Raw genomic sequence first — 20055 nt, forward strand, 5'->3', positions numbered from 1 at the left:
TGTCCCTCTTAATATCCTTCTCCCTCACAATCATGTCCCTCTTAATATCCTTCTCACTCACAATCATGTCCCTCTTAATATCCTTCTCCCTCACAATCATGTCCCTCTTAATATACTTCTCCCTCATAATAATGTCCCTCTTAATATCCTTCTCCCTCATAATAATGTCCCTCTTAATATCCTTCTCCCTCATAATAATGTCCCTCTTAATATCCTTCTCCCTCATAATAATGTCCCTCTTAATATCCTTCTCCCTCATAATAATGTCCCTCTTAATATCCTTCTCCCACATAATAATGTCCCTCTTAATATACTTCTCCCTCATAATAATGTCCCTCTTAATATCCTTCTCCCTCACAATCATGTCCCTCTTAATATCCTTCTCCCTCCTAATAATGTCCCTCTTAATATCCTTCTCCCTCACAATCATGTCCCTCTTAATATCCTTCTCCCACATAATAATGTCCCTCTTAATATACTTCTCCCTCATAATAATGTCCCTCTTAATATCCTTCTCCCTCACAATCATAGAATCATAGAATCATAGAATCATAGAGTTGGAAGAGACCACAAGGGCCATCGAGTCCAACCCCCTGCCAAGCAGGAAACACCATCAGAGCACTCCTGACATATGGTTGTCAAGCCTCTGCTTAAAGACCTCCAAAGGAGGAGACTCCACCACACTCCTTGGCAGCAAATTCCACTGTCGAACAGCTCTTACTGTCAGGAAGTTCTTCCTAATGTTTAGGTGGAATCTTCTTTCTTGTAGTTTGGAGCCATTGCTCCGTGTCCGCTTCTCTGGAGCAGCAGAAAACAACCTTTCCCCCTCCTCTATGTGACATCCTTTTATATATTTGAACATGGCTATCATATCACCCCTTAACCTCCTCTTCTCCAGGCTAAACATGCCCAGCTCCCTTAGCCGTTCCTCATAAGGCATCGTTTCCAGGCCTTTGACCATTTTGGTTGCCCTCCTCTGGACACGTTCCAGTTTGTCAGTGTCCTTCTTGAACTGTGGTGCCCAGAACTGGACACAGTACTCCAGGTGTGGTCTGACCAGAGCAGAATACAGTGGCACTATTACTTCCCTTGATCTAGATGCTATACTCCTATTGATGCAGCCCAGAATTGCATTGGCTTTTTTAGCTGCCGCGTCACACTGTTGGCTCATGTCAAGTTTGTGGTCAACCAAGACTCCTAGATCCTTTTCACATGTACTGCTCTCAAGCCAGGTGTCCCCCATCTTGTATTTGTGCCTCTCATTTTTTTTACCCAAGTGCAATACTTTACATTTCTCCCTGTTAAAATTCATCTTGTTTGTTTTGGCCCAGTTCTCTAATTTGTCAAGGTCGTTTTGAAGTGTGATCCTGTCCTCTGGGGTGTTAGCCACCCCTCCCAGTTTGGTGTCATCTGCAAATTTGATCAGGATGCCCTTGAGTCCATCATCGAAGTCGTTGATAAAGATGTTGAATAAGACTGGGCCCAAGACAGAACCCTGTGGCACCCCACTAGTCACTCTTCTCCAGGATGAAGAGGAACCATTGATGAGCACCCTTTGGGTTCGGTCAGTCAGCCAGTTACAAATCCACTGAGTGGTAGCATAGTCAAGACCACATTTTACCATCTTCTTTACAAGAATATCATGGGGCACCTTGTCAAATGCCTTGCTGAAATCAAGGTAGGCTATATCCACTGCGTTCCCTTCATCTACCAGGCTTGTAATTCTGTCAAAAAACGAGATCAGGTTAGTCTGACATGACTTATTTTTCAGAAATCCATGCTGACTATTGGTGATCACAGCATTCCTTTCTAGGTGCTCACAGACTGTTTGCTTAATGATCTGCTCCAGAATCTTCCCTGGTATTGATGTCAGACTGACTGGGCGGTAATTATTTGGGTCCTCTCTTTTCCCCTTTTTGAAAATAGGGACAACATTTGCCCTCCTCCAGTCTGCCGGGACTTCGCCTGTTCTCCAGGAATTCTCAAAGATGACTGCCAGTGGTTCTGAGATCACATCTGCCAGTTCTTTTAATACTCTTGGATGCAGTTCATCTGGCCCTGGAGACTTGAATACATCTAAACCAGCCAAATATTCTTGTACTATCTCCTTAGTTATTCTGGGCTGTGTTTCCTTTGCTGAATCATTTGCTCCAAATTCTTCAGGTCGGGCATTGTTTTCTTTATCGGAGAAGACTGAGGCAAAGAAGGCATTGAGGAGTTCAGCCCTTTCTGTGTCCCCTGTTTGCATTTCACCATCTTCTCCTCTGAGTGACCCCACTGTTTCTTTGTTCTTCCTTTTGCTACGAACATACCCATAAAAGCCTTTTTTGTTGCTTTTAACCTCTCTAGCAAGCCTGAGTTCATTCTGTGCTTTAGCTTTTCTGACTTTGTGTCTACACGTGCTGGCTATTTGTTTGAATTCCTCTTTGGTGGTTTCCCCCCTTTTCCATTTTTTGTACACATCCTTTTTTAATCTTAATTCAGTTAAAAGTTCTTTAGATAGCCACCCTGGCTTCTTTAGGCACCTTCCATGTTTCCGTCTCATTGGTATTGCCTGACGTTGTGCTTTTACTATCTCCCTCTTAACGAACTCCCAGCCATCATGAACTCCCTTTCCTTTTAGTATTGCTGTCCATGGGATCTCACACAGCACTTCCCTAAGTTTTATGAAGTCGGCTTTCTTAAAGTCAAGAAATTGATTCCTAGTATGCTTGGCTGCTCCTTTCCGCTGTATAGTAAACTTCAGAAGAGCATGATCACTCGCGCCTAATGATCCTTCCACTTCTACCCCACTAACCAGGTCATCGACATTGGTTAGGACCAGATCTAAAATGGCTGTTCCTCTTGTTGCTTCTCCCACTTTCTGGACAATGAAGTTGTCTGCAAGGCCAGTGAGGAATCTGTTTGACCTTATGCTCTTGGCTGAGTTTGACGTCCAACAAATATCCGGGTAATTGAAGTCCCCCATTACTACTATCTCCCTTCCTTTTGCATGCTTGGCCATCTGTTCCAGGAAGGCATCATCTATGTCCTCCGTTTGGCTTGGGGATCTATAGTAAACTCCCACAATGAGGTCTCTGTTATTCTTCTCTCCCTTAATTTTGACCCAAATGCTCTCACTTTGGCTTTGAGGTTCTAAATCTTGGATCTCTTCACAGGTATACACATCCCTGACATATAACGTCACTCCTCCTCCTTTCTTGTCTGGTCTGTTTCTCTGAAATAGATTGTATCCCCCCATTATTACATTCCAATCGTGGGACTTATCCCACCAGGTTTCAGTGATGCCTATTATGTCATATTTAGTTTGCTGTACCAAGAGCTCAAGCTCATCTTGTTTATTTCCCATGCTTTGCGCATTAGTGTACAGACATTGAAGTCCATTAATCATTCCCCCATGTCTCTTATTTAAGGATTTTTTCCTCCCACCACTAGGTCCGCGTGCTGTTTGCTCCATTTGGTCTATGACATCTGGATGATCATCTTCATTAATTGATAAACTCCTACCTTCAGGAGCACTGTCTCCCTCCCCCACATTAGTCAGTTTAAAGCCCTCCTGATGAGGTTTCTGAGATTTTTGGCAAAAACATTTCTCCCAACCGTTGTGAGGTGCAGCCCATCACTTGCCAGAAGTCCATCTTCAAGAAACTGCAGTCCGTGATCTAAGAATCCAAACCGTTCCTGTTTACACCATTTGCGAAGCCAGCTGTTCACTTCCACTATTTTCCCCTCTCTCCCTGGGCCACGTCGTTCAACTGGGAGGACAGACGAGATGACAATTTGTGCATTTAGTTGCTTCAATTTCCTGCCGAGAGCCTCGTAGTCTCTTTTGATCTTCTGGAGGCTATTGCTTGCAGTGTCATTGGTTCCCACATGAACCAAGAGGAAGGGGTAATTGTCAGTGGGTTTTATGATTCCTTGCAGTCGTTCAGTTACATCTTGGATCTTAGCCCCGGGGAGACAGCACACTTCCCGAGACATCTTGTCAGGCCCACAGATCACTGCCTCTGTTCCCCTCAGTAGGGAATCCCCTATCACCACTACACGCCTCCTCTTGGGTTTGGTCGGGGTTCTTCCGTGAGCTGTCCGTTCCAAGGTCGCCTGCACATTCCCTGAGGACTGACTTTGCTGCTCGTCTTCATATACCTGATCGACTGTAATGAGGGAGAGATCCTCAAATGGAGTATGCTCTCCGTCTTCCATGCTAGGGGAGAGGACCTCAAAGCGATTGTGTATTTCTAAACAATCAGAGTGAACCCTGGGCCTCCTACTTCTTTGAGTCACGTTTCTCCATATATCTGGCTCCTGTGTTGGTGAACTAGCCTCCTTCTCAGGGGAGTCCCCTGTCTCCTCCTTGGTGGGGACGGTGTGCTCTGTTGCTTCCAAGAAGAGCTCCAGCTCTCTAATTCTTTGGAGCGTAGCTACACGTTCCTCCAGTTGCTGGACTTTGTCTTTTAAAAGGGCAATCAACATGCAATTGCTGCAGGTAAAGCTGCCTGCAACCTTTGGCAAGATGGCAAACATTGTGCAGGATGCGCAGGCGACTGCAGCTGTTCCCTCTCCTTCCATCTTGAGATCGTGTCGTTGGGGGTGGCTACAGAGGTCCTCCATCATAAAAAGCTTGAAGACAGGACAAATAACTTCCCCCACAAAAAAAACAAACACCTAGGTCTCCCCCAACAAACGTTTGAGACTAGCTCTCCTAAATCTAAAAGATGGATATAACTGACCTTTACACAGGGAAAACAGCTAATCAGCCACAAAGAAACACACACACACAAGAAAACCCTTTTTGCTCTTTCTTCAACTGCTGCCCTGCAAACTCTGATAAGCTCCTCCCACAGCTAATCCCCTGCCTCAACAGAAACCCTGCCCCCCCTGACCTTTACACAGGGAAAACAGCTAATCAGCCACAAAGAAACACACACACAAAAAAACCCTTTTTGCTCCTTCTTCAACTGCTGCCCTGCAAACTCTGATAAGCTCCTCCCACAGCTAATCATGTCCCTCTTAATATCCTTCTCCCTCACAATCATGTCCCTCTTAATATCCTTCTCCCTTATAATTATGTCCCTCTTAATATCCTTCTCCCTCACAATAATGTCCCCCTTAATATCCTTCTCCCTCACATTAATGTCCCTCTTAATATCCTTCTCCCTCCTAATAATGTCCCTCTTAATATCCTTCTCCCTCATAATTATGTCCCTCTTAATATACTTCTCCCTCACAATCATGTCCCTCTTAATATCCTTCTCCCTCACAATCATGTCCCTCTTAATATCCTTCTCCCTCACAATTATGTCCCTCTTAATATCCTTCTCCCTCCTAATAATGTCCCTCTTAATATCCTTCTCCCTCCTAATAATGTCCCTCTTAATATCCTTCTCCCTCATAATCATGTCCCTCTTAATATCCTTCTCCCTCATAATCATGTCCCTCTTAATATCCTTCTCCCTCACAATCATGTCCCTCCTAATATCCTTCTCCCTCACAATAATGTCCCTCTTAATGTCCTTCTCCCTCACAATAATGTCCCTCTTAATATCCTTCTCCCTCATAATAATGTCCCTCTTAATGTCCTTCTCCCTCACAATAATGTCCCTCTTAATATCCTTCTCCCTCACAATAATGTCCCTCTTAATATCCTTCTCCCTCACAATAATGTCCCTCTTAATATCCTTCTCCCTCATAATCATGTCCCTCTTAATATCCTTCTCCCTCATAATCATGTCCCTCTTAATATCCTTCTCCCTCATAATCATGTCCCTCTTAATATCCTTCTCCCTCACAATAATATCCCTCTTAATATCCTTCTACCTCACAATAATGTCCCTCTTAATATCCTTCTCCCTCACAATAATGTCCCTCTTAATATCCTTCTCCCTCACAATAATGTCCCTCTTAATATCCTTCTCCCTCATAATCATGTCCCTCTTAATATCCTTCTCCCTCATAATCATGTCCCTCTTAATATCCTTCTCCCTCATAATCATGTCCCTCTTAATATCCTTCTCCCTCACAATCATGTCCCTCCTAATATCCTTCTCCCTCACAATAATGTCCCTCTTAATGTCCTTCTCCCTCACAATAATGTCCCTCTTAATATCCTTCTCCCTCACAATAATGTCCCTCTTAATGTCCTTCTCCCTCACAATAATGTCCCTCTTAATATCCTTCTCCCTCACAATCATGTCCCTCCAAATGTCCTTCTCCCTCACAATAATGTCCCTCCTAATATACTTCTCCCTCACAATAATGTCCCTCCTAATATACTTCTCCCTCACAATCATGTCCCTCCAAATGTCCTTCTCCCTCACAATAATGTCCCTCCTAATATACTTCTCCCTCACAATAATGTCCCTCCTAATATACTTCTCCCTCATAATAATGTCCCTCTTAATATCCTTCTCCCTCACAATAATGTCCCTCCTAATATACTTCTCCCTCATAATAATGTCCCTCTTAATATCCTTCTCCCTCATAATAATGTCCCTCTTAATGTCCTTCTCCCACATAATAATGTCCCTCTTAATATCCTTCTCCCTCATAATTATGTCCCTCTTAATATCCTTCTCCCTCATAATTATCTCCCTCTTAATATCCTTCTCCCTCACAATCATGTCCCTCCGAATGTCCTTCTCCCTCACAATAATGTCCCTCCTAATATACTTCTCCCTCATAATAATGTCCCTCTTAATATCCTTCTCCCTCACAATAATGTCCCTCCTAATATACTTCTCCCTCATAATAATGTCCCTCTTAATATCCTTCTCCCTCATAATAATGTCCCTCTTAATGTCCTTCTCCCTCATAATTATCTCCCTCTTAATGTCCTTCTCCCTCATAATTATCTCCCTCTTAATATACTTCTCCCTCACAATAATGTCCCTCTTAATATCCTTCTCCCTCACAATCATGTCCCTCTTAATGTCCTTCTCCCTCACAATCATGTCCCTCTTAATATCCTTCTCCCTCACAATCATGTCCCTCTTAATGTCCTTCTCCCTCATAATAATGTCCCTCTTAATATCCTTCTCCCTCATAATAATGTCCCTCTTAATATCCTTCTCCCTCACAATCATGTCCCTCTTAATATCCTTCTCCCTCATAATAATGTCCCTCTTAATATCCTTCTCCCTCACCATCATGTCCCTCTTAATGTCCTTCTCCCTCACAATCATGTCCCTCTTAATGTCCTTCTCCCTCATAATAACGTCCCTCTTAATATACTTCTCCCTCACAATGTCCCTCTGAATGTCCTCCTCCCTCACAATCATGTCCCTCTTAATGTCCTTCTCCCTCACAATCATGTCCCTCTTAATGTCCTTCTCCCTCAGAATAATGTCCCTCTTAATGTCCTTCTCCCTCATAATAATGTCCCTCTTAATATCCTTCTCCCTCATAATAATGTCCCTCTTAATATCCTTCTCCCTCATAATAATGTCCCTCTTAATATCCTTCTCCCTCACAATCATATCCCTCTTAATATCCTTCTCCCTCACAATCATGTCCCTCTGAATGTCCTTCTCCCTCACAATAATGTCCCTCTTAATATCCTTCTCCCTCACAATAATGTCCCTCCTAATATACTTCTCCCTCATAATAATGTCCCTCTTAATATCCTTCTCCCTCACAATAATGTCCCTCCTAATATACTTCTCCCTCACAATAATGTCCCTCCTAATATACTTCTCCCTCATAATAATGTCCCTCTTAATATCCTTCTCCCTCATCATAATGTCCCTCTTAATGTCCTTCTCCCTCACAATCTTGTCCCTCTTAAGGTCCTTCTCCCTCACAATCATGTCCCTCTTAATATCCTTCTCCCTCCTAATAATGTCCCTCTCAATATCCTTCTCCCTCATAATCATGTCCCTCTTAATATCCTTCTCCCTCATAATCATGTCCCTCTTAATATCCTTCTCCCTCACAATAATGTCCCTCTTAATATCCTTCTCCCTCATAATCATGTCCCTCTTAATATCCTTCTCCCTCACAATAACGTCCCTCCTAATGTCCTTCTCCCTCATAATAATGTCCCTCTTAATATCCTTCTCCCTCACAATCATGTCCCTCCGAATGTCCTTCTCCCTCACAATCATGTCCCTCCAAATGTCCTTCTCCCTCACAATAATGTCCCTCTTAATATCCTTCTCCCTCCTAATAATGTCCCTCTTAATATCCTTCTCCCTCCTAATAATGTCCCTCTTAATATCCTTCTCCCTCACAATTGTTGTTGTTGTTTAGTCGTTTAGTCGTCTCCGACTCTTCGTGACCCCATGGACCAGAGCACGCCAGGCACTTCTGTCCTCCACTGCCTCCCGCAGTTTGATCAGACTCATGCTGGTAGCTTCAAGAACAACATCCAACCATCTCATTCTCTGTCGTCCCCTTCTCCTTGTGCCCTCCATCTTTCCCAACATCAGGGTCTTTTCCAGGGAGTCTTCTCTTCTCATGAGGTGGCCAAAGTATTGCAGCCTCAGCTTCACGATCTGTCCTTCCAGTGAGCGCTCAGGGCTGATTTCCTTCAGAATGGAGAGGTTTGATCTTCTTGCAGTCCATGGGACTCTCAAGAGTCTCCTCCAGCACCATAATTCAAAAGCATCAATTCTTCGGCGATCAGCCTTCTTTATGGTCCAGCTCTCACTTCCATACATCACTACTGGGAAAACCATGGCTTTTACTATACGGACCTTTGTTGACAAGGTGATGTCTCTGCTTTTTAAGATGTTTTCTAGGTTTGCCATCGCCTTTCTCCCAAGGAGCAGGCGTCTTTTAATTTCATGACTGCTGTCACCATCTGCACTGATTATGGAGCCCAAGAAAGTAAAATCTCTCACTGCCTCCATTTCTTCCCCTTCTATTTGCCAGGAGGTGATGGGCCCAGTGGCCATGATCTTCGTTTTTTTTGATGTTGAGCTTCAGACCATATTTTGCGCTCTCCTCTTTCACCCTCATTAAAAGGTTCTTTAATTCCTCTTCACTTTCTGCCATCAAGGTTGTGTCATCTGCATATCTGAGGTTGTTGATATTTCTTCCGGCAATCTTAATTCCGGCTTGGGATTCATCCAGCCCAGCCTTTCGCATGATGAATTCCGCATATAAGTTAAATAAGCAGGGAGACAATATACAGCCTTGCCGTACTCCTTTCCCAATTTGGAACCAATCAGTTGTTCCATATCCAGTTCTAACTGTAGCTTCTTGTCCCACATAGAGATTTCTCAGGAGACAGATGAGGTGATCAGGCACTCCCATTTCTTTAAGAACTTGCCATAGTTTGCTGTGGTCAACACAGTCAAAGGCTTTTGCAATAATGTCCCTCTTAATGTCCTTCTCCCTCACAATAATGTCCCTCTTAATATCCTTCTCCCTCATAATAATGTCCCTCTTAATGTCCTTCTCCCTCACAATAATGTCCCTCTTAATATCCTTCTCCCTCACAATAATGTCCCTCTTAATATCCTTCTCCCTCACAATAATGTCCCTCTTAATATCCTTCTCCCTCATAATAATGTCCCTCTTAATGTCCTTCTCCCTCATAATAATGTCCCTCTTAATATCCTTCTCCCTCACAATCATGTCCCTCCTAATATACTTCTCCCTCATAATAATGTCCCTCTTAATATCCTTCTCCCTCACAATCATGTCCCTCCAAATGTCCTTCTCCCTCATAATAATGTCCCTCTTAAAATCCTTCTCCCTCACAATAATGTCCCTCCTAATATACTTCTCCCTCACAATCATGTCCCTCCTAATATACTTCTCCCTCACAATCATGTCCCTCCAAATGTCCTTCTCCCTCACAATAATGTCCCTTTCTAATATACTTCTCCCTCACAATAATGTCCCTCCTAATATACTTCTCCCTCATAATAATGTCCCTCTTAATATCCTTCTCCCTCACAATAATGTCCCTCCTAATATACTTCTCCCTCACAATAATGTCCCTCCTAATATACTTCTCCCTCATAATAATGTCCCTCTTAAAATCCTTCTCCCTCACAATAATGTCCCTCCTAATATACTTCTCCCTCATAATAATGTCCCTCTTAATATCCTTCTCCCTCATAATAATGTCCCTCTTAATGTCCTTCTCCCACATAATAATGTCCCTCTTAATATCCTTCTCCCTCATAATAATGTCCCTCTTAATATCCTTCTCCCTCATAATTATCTCCCTCTTAATATCCTTCTCCCTCACAATCATGTCCCTCCGAATGTCCTTCTCCCTCACAATAATGTCCCTCCTAATATACTTCTCCCTCACAATAATGTCCCTCCTAATATACTTCTCCCTCATAATAATGTCCCTCTTAATATCCTTCTCCCTCACAATAATGTCCCTCCTAATATACTTCTCCCTCATAATAATGTCCCTCTTAATATCCTTCTCCCTCATAATAATGTCCCTCTTAATGTCCTTCTCCCTCATAATTATCTCCCTCTTAATGTCCTTCTCCCTCATAATTATCTCCCTCTTAATATCCTTCTCCCTCACAATAATGTCCCTCTTAATATCCTTCTCCCTCACAATCATGTCCCTCTTAATGTCCTTCTCCCTCACAATAATGTCCCTCTTAATATCCTTCTCCCTCACAATCATGTCCCTCTTAATGTCCTTCTCCCTCATAATAATGTCCCTCTTAATATCCTTCTCCCTCATAATAATGTCCCTCTTAATATCCTTCTCCCTCACAATCATGTCCCTCTTAATATCCTTCTCCCTCATAATAATGTCCCTCTTAATATCCTTCTCCCTCACCATCATGTCCCTCTTAATGTCCTTCTCCCTCACAATCATGTCCCTCTTAATATCCTTCTCCCTCATAATAATGTCCCTCTTAATATCCTTCTCCCTCACAATCCTGTCCCTCCTAATATCCTTCTCCCTCATAATAATGTCCCTCTTAATATCCTTCTCCCTCACAATCATGTCCCTCTTAATATCCTTCTCCCTCAGAATAATGTCCCTCTTAATATCCTTCTCCCTCATAATAATGTCCCTCTTAATATCCTTCTCCCTCACAATCATGTCCCTCTTAATGTCCTTCTCCCTCACAATCATGTCCCTCTTAATGTCCTTCTCCCTCATAATAATGTCCCTCTTAATATCCTTCTCCCTCATAATAATGTCCCTCTTAATATCCTTCTCCCTCATAATAATGTCCCTCTGAATGTCCTTCTCCCTCACAATCATGTCCCTCTTAATGTCCTTCTCCCTCACAATCATATCCCTCTGAATGTCCTTCTCCCTCATAATCATGTCCCTCTTAATATCCTTCTCCCTCATAATCATGTCCCTCTTAATATCCTTCTCCCTCACAATAATCTCCCTCTTAATATCCTTCTCCCTCATAATAATGTCCCTCTTAATGTCCTTCTCCCTCACAATCATGTCCCTCTTAATATCCTTCTCCCTCATAATAATGTCCCTCTTAATATCCTTCTCCCTCATAATAATCTCCCTCTTAATATCCTTCTCCCTCATAATAATGTCCCTCTTAATATCCTTCTCCCTCACAATCATGTCCCTCTTAATATCCTTCTCCCTCATAATAATGTCCCTCTTAATATCCTTCTCCCTCACAATCATGTCCCTCTTAATGTCCTTCTCCCTCACAATCATGTCCCTCTTAATGTCCTTCTCCCTCATAATAATGTCCCTCTTAATATCCTTCTCCCTCATAATAATGTCCCTCTTAATATCCTTCTCCCTCATAATAATGTCCCTCTGAATGTCCTTCTCCCTCACAATCATGTCCCTCTTAATGTCCTTCTCCCTCACAATCATATCCCTCTGAATGTCCTTCTCCCTCATAATCATGTCCCTCTTAATATCCTTCTCCCTCATAATCATGTCCCTCTTAATATCCTTCTCCCTCACAATAATGCCCCTCTTAATATCCTCCTCCCTCACAATAATCTCCCTCTTAATATCCTTCTCCCTCATAATAATGTCCCTCTTAATGTCCTTCTCCCTCACAATCATGTCCCTCTTAATATCCTTCTCCCTCATAATAATGTCCCTCTTAATATCCTTCTCCCTCATAATAATCTCCCTCTTAATATCCTTCTCCCTCATAATAATGTCCCTCTTAATATCCTTCTCCCTCACAATCATGTCCCTCTTAATATCCTTCTCCCTCATAATAATCTCCCTCTTAATATCCTTCTCCCTCACAATCATGTCCCTCTTAATATTCTTCTCCCTCACAATCGTGTCCCTCTTAACATCCTTCTCCCTCACCATCATGTCCCTCCGAAGGTCCTTCTCCCTCCTCGCTCTCTTCCAGGCCCACCTCCCTGGCCAGGGCCTGAGGTCCCTCTGGCTCCCTCCCGGACCCCCCAGCCTCTCTTCCCTCCCCTTCCCGCCTCCCGGGGCAGGGAGTTCCCCAGGCTTCCCCCGAGAGGAGACCCACCAGAGCCCGGCAGGCGAAGGCGAGGCCGGAAGGGACGTCAGAGGGGAGGAGGAGGAGGAGGAGCCGCCCGCCTTCCTTTCCTGTCCTCTCTAGGAAGCCCGCTCGGCGCCCCTTAACCCTTCTCTCTCCCTGCGGAGGAGCCCGGGGCGTCGCGCAGGCGCAGAGCTGCCCCTTCCGGGGGGGGGCAGGGAAGAAGCAGGACCCAGAACCCGGGACTGGGCGCGTGTGCGTGGGAAGGGGGAACCCGTGTCCGGGAGGAGGAGCCCGTCTCTCTGCCCGGGGCTGCGCAGGGGCGTCTGGGCGGGGGAGAGGGGGGTCTTGGGGGGGCCAGATGGGGGACCCAGGGGTGTCTCTTCTCCGGGGGGGCGAGTCTCTCTTGGGGGGTCCCTGGGTGGGGCTGCGGGGCAGAGAGCCCTGTCCCAGCAAGAGGGGGTCCCGGGGGGGCTGGAGGGGGGGGAGACATTGCCAGACATGGCTGGGGGGGGGGCATTCTGTGTTGTCCCATCTGCTGCTTTGTGTCTGTATTTCAGCCATAAATGTATGTTCTGGGTGAAGTCGCCTTGGAAGCAACACAGGAGCAGCCAAGGGGGTTTTCCTAGGAAGCCTTTTATTCCCCTCTGGTGACATTGATATAAGTTGGTGGGTGCCCAAGCCCCGCAAAATGCCTCCTAAATGATGGAATTGGATTGAGACTTGGGTTGCCAACCCCGGGTGCCAGACGCGTGTGGATTAAACGGTGTGTTTGACGCTCCTCATCCTCTGGAATCAGCGTGTCTTCACAGCTCCTTCAGCCAGGCAGGGAAGGACGCCTGGATCCAGAATTGGCCCCCACGGTCACTGAGGGCCTCATGGTTGAAACCGTGTTTAGGGGAGACAATCTTACTCGGCTACGAGGGACGCCAGAGAAGAAGGGTTGCCATGTGTCCTCTTTTCCCAGGACACGTCCTCTTTCTCAGGGGTAAAATTTCAGTCCAGGTGGATTTTTTTCTCAAAATGTCTCTGGCCAGACGTTCTGGAGGAGACATAAGTGGGGGTGGAAGACTTGCGTTCCTCTTCTCTTCTCCTGCCCCTCCCCCTCAGCAAAACATCTCACAGCTTCTCTAGCCTACCTATAGTAGGAGTATTGAAAGTGGGGGTCATCATCGCGTCCTCGTTTTTGCTCCTCACAATCTGCCCCCCCTCCCAGAGAAGGGCAACCAAGGAGATGAAGACTCCGTCCTCTTCGTTCTGTGACGGCAGGCTGCTCTTGCTCCTTGTCCGCCTTCCAAAATGAAGAGCAGAATCCTAAAGTTGGAAGGGACCCCAAGGTCCATCTAGGCCAGGGGAGGCAACCTAAGGCCCGGGGGCCGGATGCAGCCCAATCGCCTTCTCAATCCGGCCCCCGGACAGTCCAGGAATCAGCGTGTTTTTACATGAGTAGAATGTGTCCTTTTACTTAAAATGCATCTCTGGGTTATTTGTGGGGCATAGGAATTGGTTCATTCCCCCCCCCCCCCAAATATAGTCCGGCCCCCCACAAGGTCTGAGGGACGGTGGACCGGCCCCCGGCTGTAAAAGCTTGCTGACCCCGGATCCAGGGCTGTTTTTCAATGTCCCAACGCTGCCTGGCACTGGTCCCTCCAAATGCTCTCATCTGGCTGGTCTTTCTTCTCCCAGTCATGTCAAGGAGCAGCATGGGGGCTAAAATAACAACAACAACAACAATAATAATAATAATTTATTTGTACCCCGCACATCTGGCTGGGCTTCCCCAGCCACTGTGAGCGGCTTCCAAAAAATATATTAAAATACTCTAATACATCAAACATTAAAAGCTTCCCTAAACAGGGCTGCCTTCAGATGTCTTCTAAAAGTCTGGTAGTTGTTCTCTTTGACATCTGCTGGGAGGGCGTTCCACAGGGCGGGCGCCACCACCGAGAAGGCCCTCTGCCTGGTTCCCTGTAACTTGGCTTGTCGCAATGAGGGAACCGCCAGAAGGCACTCGGCACTGGACCTCAGCGTCCGGACAGAACGATGGGGGTGGAGACGCTCCTTCAGTTATACTGGACCGAGGCCGTTTAGGACTTTAAAGGTCAGCACCAACACTTTGAATTGTGTTCGGAAACGTACTGGGAGCCAATGCAGATCTCTCAGAACCGGTGTTATGTGGTCCCAGCGGCCACTCCCAGTCACCAGTCTAGCTGCCGCATTCTGGATTAATTGCAGTTTCCGGGTCACCTTCAAAGGTAGCCCCACATAGAGCTCATTGCAGTAGTCCAAGCGGGAGATAACCAGAGCATGCACCACTCTGGCCAGACAGTCCGCAGGCATGACTGGCAGAATAAATCGAGGACAATATCCCTGTCCCCCCAGAAAAGCTCTTCTTTCTCTCTTTGTGGAGAGTCTAGGCCCCTCTTGAAGGACCTTTGCCTTGCTCCAGTCAGGTTGTATATTTCCACCCCTTGGGACGGGACCGAAATATTTGACTTGCCTCATAGCAAACTGGCATTTTGAAGCTTTGACCATTAGGCCTGCACACCATCACCTTTTATAGTGGTACCTCAGGTTAAGTACTTAATTTGTTCTGGAGGTCCGTTTGTAACCTGAAACTGTTCTTAACCTGAGGTACCACTTTAGCTAATGGGGCCTCCCGCTGCTGCCGGAGATCAATTTCTGTTCTCATCCTGAGGCAAAGTTCTTAACCTGAGGTACTATTTCTGGGTTAGCGGAGTCTGTAACCCGAGGTACCACTGTACATACTTTACATTGGCTGAGGTAAAATCTCCACCCCCGACATTGCTTGCGGCAGTTCTGCCCTCGCCTGAATCTCCTCCATTTTTAAAGGAAGCATCTCTTTTTCATGGGCCATCTTGGCCTCCCTGTCTCTTTCTTCTTGGGCTCATCTCTCTCTCTCTCTCTCTCTCTCTCTCTCTCTCCTCTCTCCCTCCCTCTCTCTCTCCCTGTATCTCTGCTAGATGAAGGGCAGCTGCCATTCTGGCCTCTTTCTCTCTCTGCTTCAACCTTAGACAATTCCAATCTTAGCCTCATCCTCTCTAATTCAATATATTAGGATTCTCCTCAGACGCAGCAGCTGGGTCATCCTGAGTCTCTTTGGCTTGGCGCTTGCTGGTCATTTTCTGACAGGAATCTTTTCTCTTTTTAATCAAAGAACTTCACTCCTTTATTAAACTGGTTCTTCTGTGTCTCTGGGTACGTTTCTGTGGGGGTTTTTACTTCGTGTCACGGCTCTCCCCCCCCCCGGCACCCTCCCTTGGGCCCGCCCTTCAGGGTTGTCGTTTTGAGACCCCACTTCCTCCCTGGGTTACTTTTTCTGGAAGGGACAGAGTATTACTGCTCCCCCTGAGTCTTCTTTGTCAGTGTTTGTAAAAAGCAAAAAAAAAAAGAAGGAAAGGATTCTGTGATGGGATGATGAGCTGCTTGTGCGAAAAATCGTAGTCCCTCAGAGTTTGTGCAAACCCACAAACCTCTGTCTGTGACAGAGCTCCTCAAACATGTCTGCTCTAATCACTTGCAGATTCCGACAGTGGGGATTTTCGGAATCGTTTCCAGCATAAAAGCTCCTTAACGGAAACACGTCTTCTGGACTCGCGTCGTGACAGCTTCCGGCGAGGAATGGGTCTCCCTATGGGAGCTTCAGACACCTCCACACTGTCCTCGCTGGACGTGTCCCTGAGCCCTCCCCCTTGCTCGCTTTCCCTCAGAGCTCCCCCTCTTTCTCTGCTGGTTCCTGCTTTAGCTGCTGAGTCTCCCTCAGCATCCAGGAGACCTTCCACCAAAGACTCACCTCTCCCCCTGCTGGTCCCTGCTTCCGCTGCTGAGTCTCTCCCAACCTCCGTGATCCCTTTCCCCACCTGTTCCTCCGATGGCAGTTCCCTGACATCCACCTCCCCTCCAGGGCCCCCTTCACACCCTCCCGTTCCCTCTCCTCTGGGCGGTGACGAGGTAAAACCCCAAAAAGAATCCCCTTCATCTTCAGACGTCTCGAACATCTCCCTCCATCGGTCGTCGTTTCGGCTCGCTGAGTACTCCTCCTCGGAATCTGTGAACCCCTCCAACTCCTCTTCTTCGTCGGTGGTGGCAAAGTATTCCCTCCGGAACCTCGCCACAGGCTGAGGTTTACGTGGGAACCTCTGATGAAAAATTTCTATTAAAACCTCGTCATTGATATCCTCTGCCATGACCCAGGTGTTTTCCGACTCCGGCTCCCCTTCCCACATTACCAAATACTCTACTTGATCTCCCTTCCACCTGGAATCGAGGATCTCTGCTACATGGTAGCTGTGTTCCCTTTCCTCCATTGCTGGCCCCCTAGTGACCCTCCCTTCTCTGTCCCCGTTATACGGTGACAGCAACGACCTGTGGAAAACTGGGTGCAGCTTCATGTGGTAACCGGAGTCTGAAAGCCACTGGGTTGACCTGTTGCGTGACTTCAAAGGGACCCAATCTTTTGGGTCTTAACTTCTTACAACCCCCTTTGAATGGTAACCCTTGGGTTGACAGCCACACCTGGTCCCCCACCCTAATGGTTTCACCTTCTCTTCTGTTTTTGTCTGCCTGCCTCTTATACTCCTCCTTGGCCCTATCTAAGTTGAGTTGGAGCTGGCGATGGATCGCTTCCATTTCTTCTACGAACTGTTCGGCAGCTGGAACGCTCCAGTTCTCCCCTTCCCCCCCTGGGAAAGCCCGGGGATGGCACCCGTAATTAGCCAAAAAGGGGCTCATCCCTGTGGACACGTTCTCCGCATTGTTGTAGGCAAATTCCGCCAACGCCAGCTTCTCCACCCAATCATTCTCTCTGTCATTGACATAACACCTCAAATATTGCTGGAGTATGCCATTGGCTCTTTCCGCCTGCCCGTTGGTTTCAGGATGCCGGGCAGTCGAAAAATTGACCTCTACATGCAGTAAGCTCATGAGCTTCCTCCAGAACCTGGAAGTAAATTGTTTCCCGCGGTCTGAAACCACCCTCAAGGGGGCGCCATGCAACCTAAACACATTTTCTACAAACAATTTAGCTGTTTCTTCTGCCGTGACCGCATGTGAGCAGGCTATAAAGTGGGCCATTTTGGTTAAAAGGTCTACCACAACCATGATGGCTGTTTTCCCTCTGGATTTTGGCAGATCAGTCATGAAATCTATTGCCACTGCTTCCCATGGTCTTTCAGGTGTGGGTAGCGGTTCTAATAACCCCGCCGGCGCCCGCCTCTCCCCTTTGGCTCGCTGGCATTGGTCACACCCTCTCACATACTCCCGCACATCTTCCCTGACCTTGGGCCACCAAAATTCCCTGGTAACCAGCCACATGGTTTTGTGTTGCCCAAAATGCCCCGCTGTGGGGCTATCGTGCAGCTGCTTGAGTACCTTTCCCCTCAATTCTCCTTCTGGTATATATAACGCTCCCTTGTAATACAACGCCCCGTTTCTCTCCTCAAAACCTCCGGGTTTATCTCCCTCCCTCCTGAGACCCCTGAGCTTGTCCTGGGCATATTCATCATTCACCGTTCCCTCTACCAGTTCTCTTTGCCCCACCAATGCTGCCCCACACACCCAGCGGTCCTCTGGAATAACATGTCTTTCTTCGGGTGCTCCCTCCCCCTCCAAATATTCAGGTTTGCGTGAGAGAGCATCCGCCCTAACGTTCTCTGGGCCTGGCACGTAACAAATCTCAAAGTTAAATTTGGAGAACTCCTGGGCCCATCTCAACTGCCGTTGGTTGAGCACTCGTGCCGTTCTCCAATACTCTAGGTTCTTGTGGTCAGTGCACACTTGCACCTTATGTTGTGCGCCAATTAGCAGGTGCCTCCACTTCCGGAAAGCCTCATGAATGGCAAGTAATTCTCGGTCATACACCGTGTAATTCCTCTCAGATTTGTTCAGCTTTTGCGAAAAAAAAGCACACGGTCTCCATTCTGACCCCTCCTTCCCTGGCTGCAGAAGAAGCACCGCCCCTATGGCTCTGTCTGATGCGTCTGTTTCGACTCTCAGTTTTTTTTGTAAATCCACATGTAGAAGTTGTTCTTCAGAGGCGAAGGCCCTTTTCAGCTCCTCAAATGCTCGCTCCGCCTCCTCAGTCCAAGCGAATTTCTTCTTACTGCTGAGACAGTCTGTAATAGGCGCTGTCAGGTGAGCAAAGTTTCGGATGAACTTACGATAAAAGTTCCCAAACCCTAGAAACCTCTGCACATCCTTCTTTGTTTTGGGTGTTTTCCATTCCAGCACTGCCTGGACCTTCCCGGGATCCATAGCCAATCCCTTGTCTGACAGGCGGTACCCCAGGAACTCCACCTCCTTGGTATGAAACTGACACTTCTCCAGTTTCACCCACAGCCGGTTGGCTTGCAGCCTGCTTAACACTTCTCTGACGTCTCTCACATGCTGCTCCTCATTCTCAGAATATACCAACACGTCATCTAGGAAGGCCACGCAATTCTTGTAAAGCAAAGACCCCAGTACGTGGTTCATAAAAGATTGGAAGCACGCCGAGCCTGCTTGTAGGCCGAAAGGCATCACTACATATTCAAAAGCCCCCAAAGGGGTGAACATGGTGGTTTTCCATTCATCCCCCTTCCTTATGCGTATCAGGTTGTACGCCCCCCTGAGGTCCAGCTTTGTGAAAATCTTTCCCTTCCGCACCCTGTCCAGAATGTCGTCAATCCTGGGCATAGGGAAAGCAGCTGGTTCTGACACTGCGTTTAAAGCCCTGAAGTCACACACAAGTCTCGGCTTGTCCGTGTTTTTCTTATCCACAAAAAACACTGGGCTGCCTCCCACCGCTCTGGATTCCCTGATGAAACCTCGCTTCAGGTTCTTGTCCACAAACTCCCTTAACAACTGCATCTCTCTGTCTGACATGGCGTACAGCTTGCCTACAGGGAGCTGTGCCCCAGGGAGTAAATTGATTTGACAGTCAAAGGGTCTGTGCGGGGGTAGTTGGTCAGCTTCCCTTTCGCTGAACACGTCACTGAGATCTGCGTATTGTCGTGGTACCTTCACCTGCTCCGTTACTTCCGTCCCTGCTAGGGTGGCTTGGGCCCCTGCTGAACCCTTCCCTCCCCTGCAGTGTTCTAAGCAATGTGCGGAACCAAAGGAAACCACTCTCTGCTGCCAGCCTACCAGCGGATCATGTAACGCCAGCCAGCTCATCCCCAAAATAATAGGAGCCCCTCCCAAGGTGGCCACATTAAACGCTATCAGTTCGGTGTGCCTTGCCACCTTCATTATCATTGGGACGGTCTGCAAGCTGACTTCTCCTCCCAACAGCTCCCTGCCATCGATCGTGGTCACCTGCAGGGGGTTGCTTAAAGGGATTGTCTGTATCTGGTGTTCAGCTGCAAACTCTTTGCTCATAAAATTGCAGGAGCTGCCTGAGTCCAACAGAGCCTTTATCTTTAGAGGGTAGCCGTTTTGCAGCTCTAGTGACACTTCTATCACTAGAGCAGGTTTAGGAGGTTCTGGCGTGGGCACTTTCACTGCTCTTTGGCCTGGCTGCTGTGCCCCGACGGTGGCAGCCAGGCGTTGGCTTTTACCTGCTCCGTTTCTCCCTGCTCTCCCCCCTCAACAGCTCCCACCATCCCTTGCCATTCCTTCCTCTGGGGGCAGACTCTGGCAAAGTGACCTGGCTGTTGGCAGAGATAGC

At 47.0% G+C, this 20055-nt stretch overlaps 1 protein-coding gene across 1 annotated transcript in view; it reads right to left on the reverse strand.

The window, feature by feature from the left end:
- LOC309536741 (uncharacterized protein) overlaps nucleotides 1-20055 on the reverse strand; it is a 209261-nt gene that overhangs the window by 133266 nt on the left and 55940 nt on the right. The gene's annotated exons all lie outside the window — the stretch shown is intronic.

This window comes from Podarcis vaucheri (assembly GCF_965113315.1).
Source record: "Podarcis vaucheri genome assembly, chromosome: 7".
NCBI classification, from domain to species: domain Eukaryota; kingdom Metazoa; phylum Chordata; class Lepidosauria; order Squamata; family Lacertidae; genus Podarcis; species Podarcis vaucheri.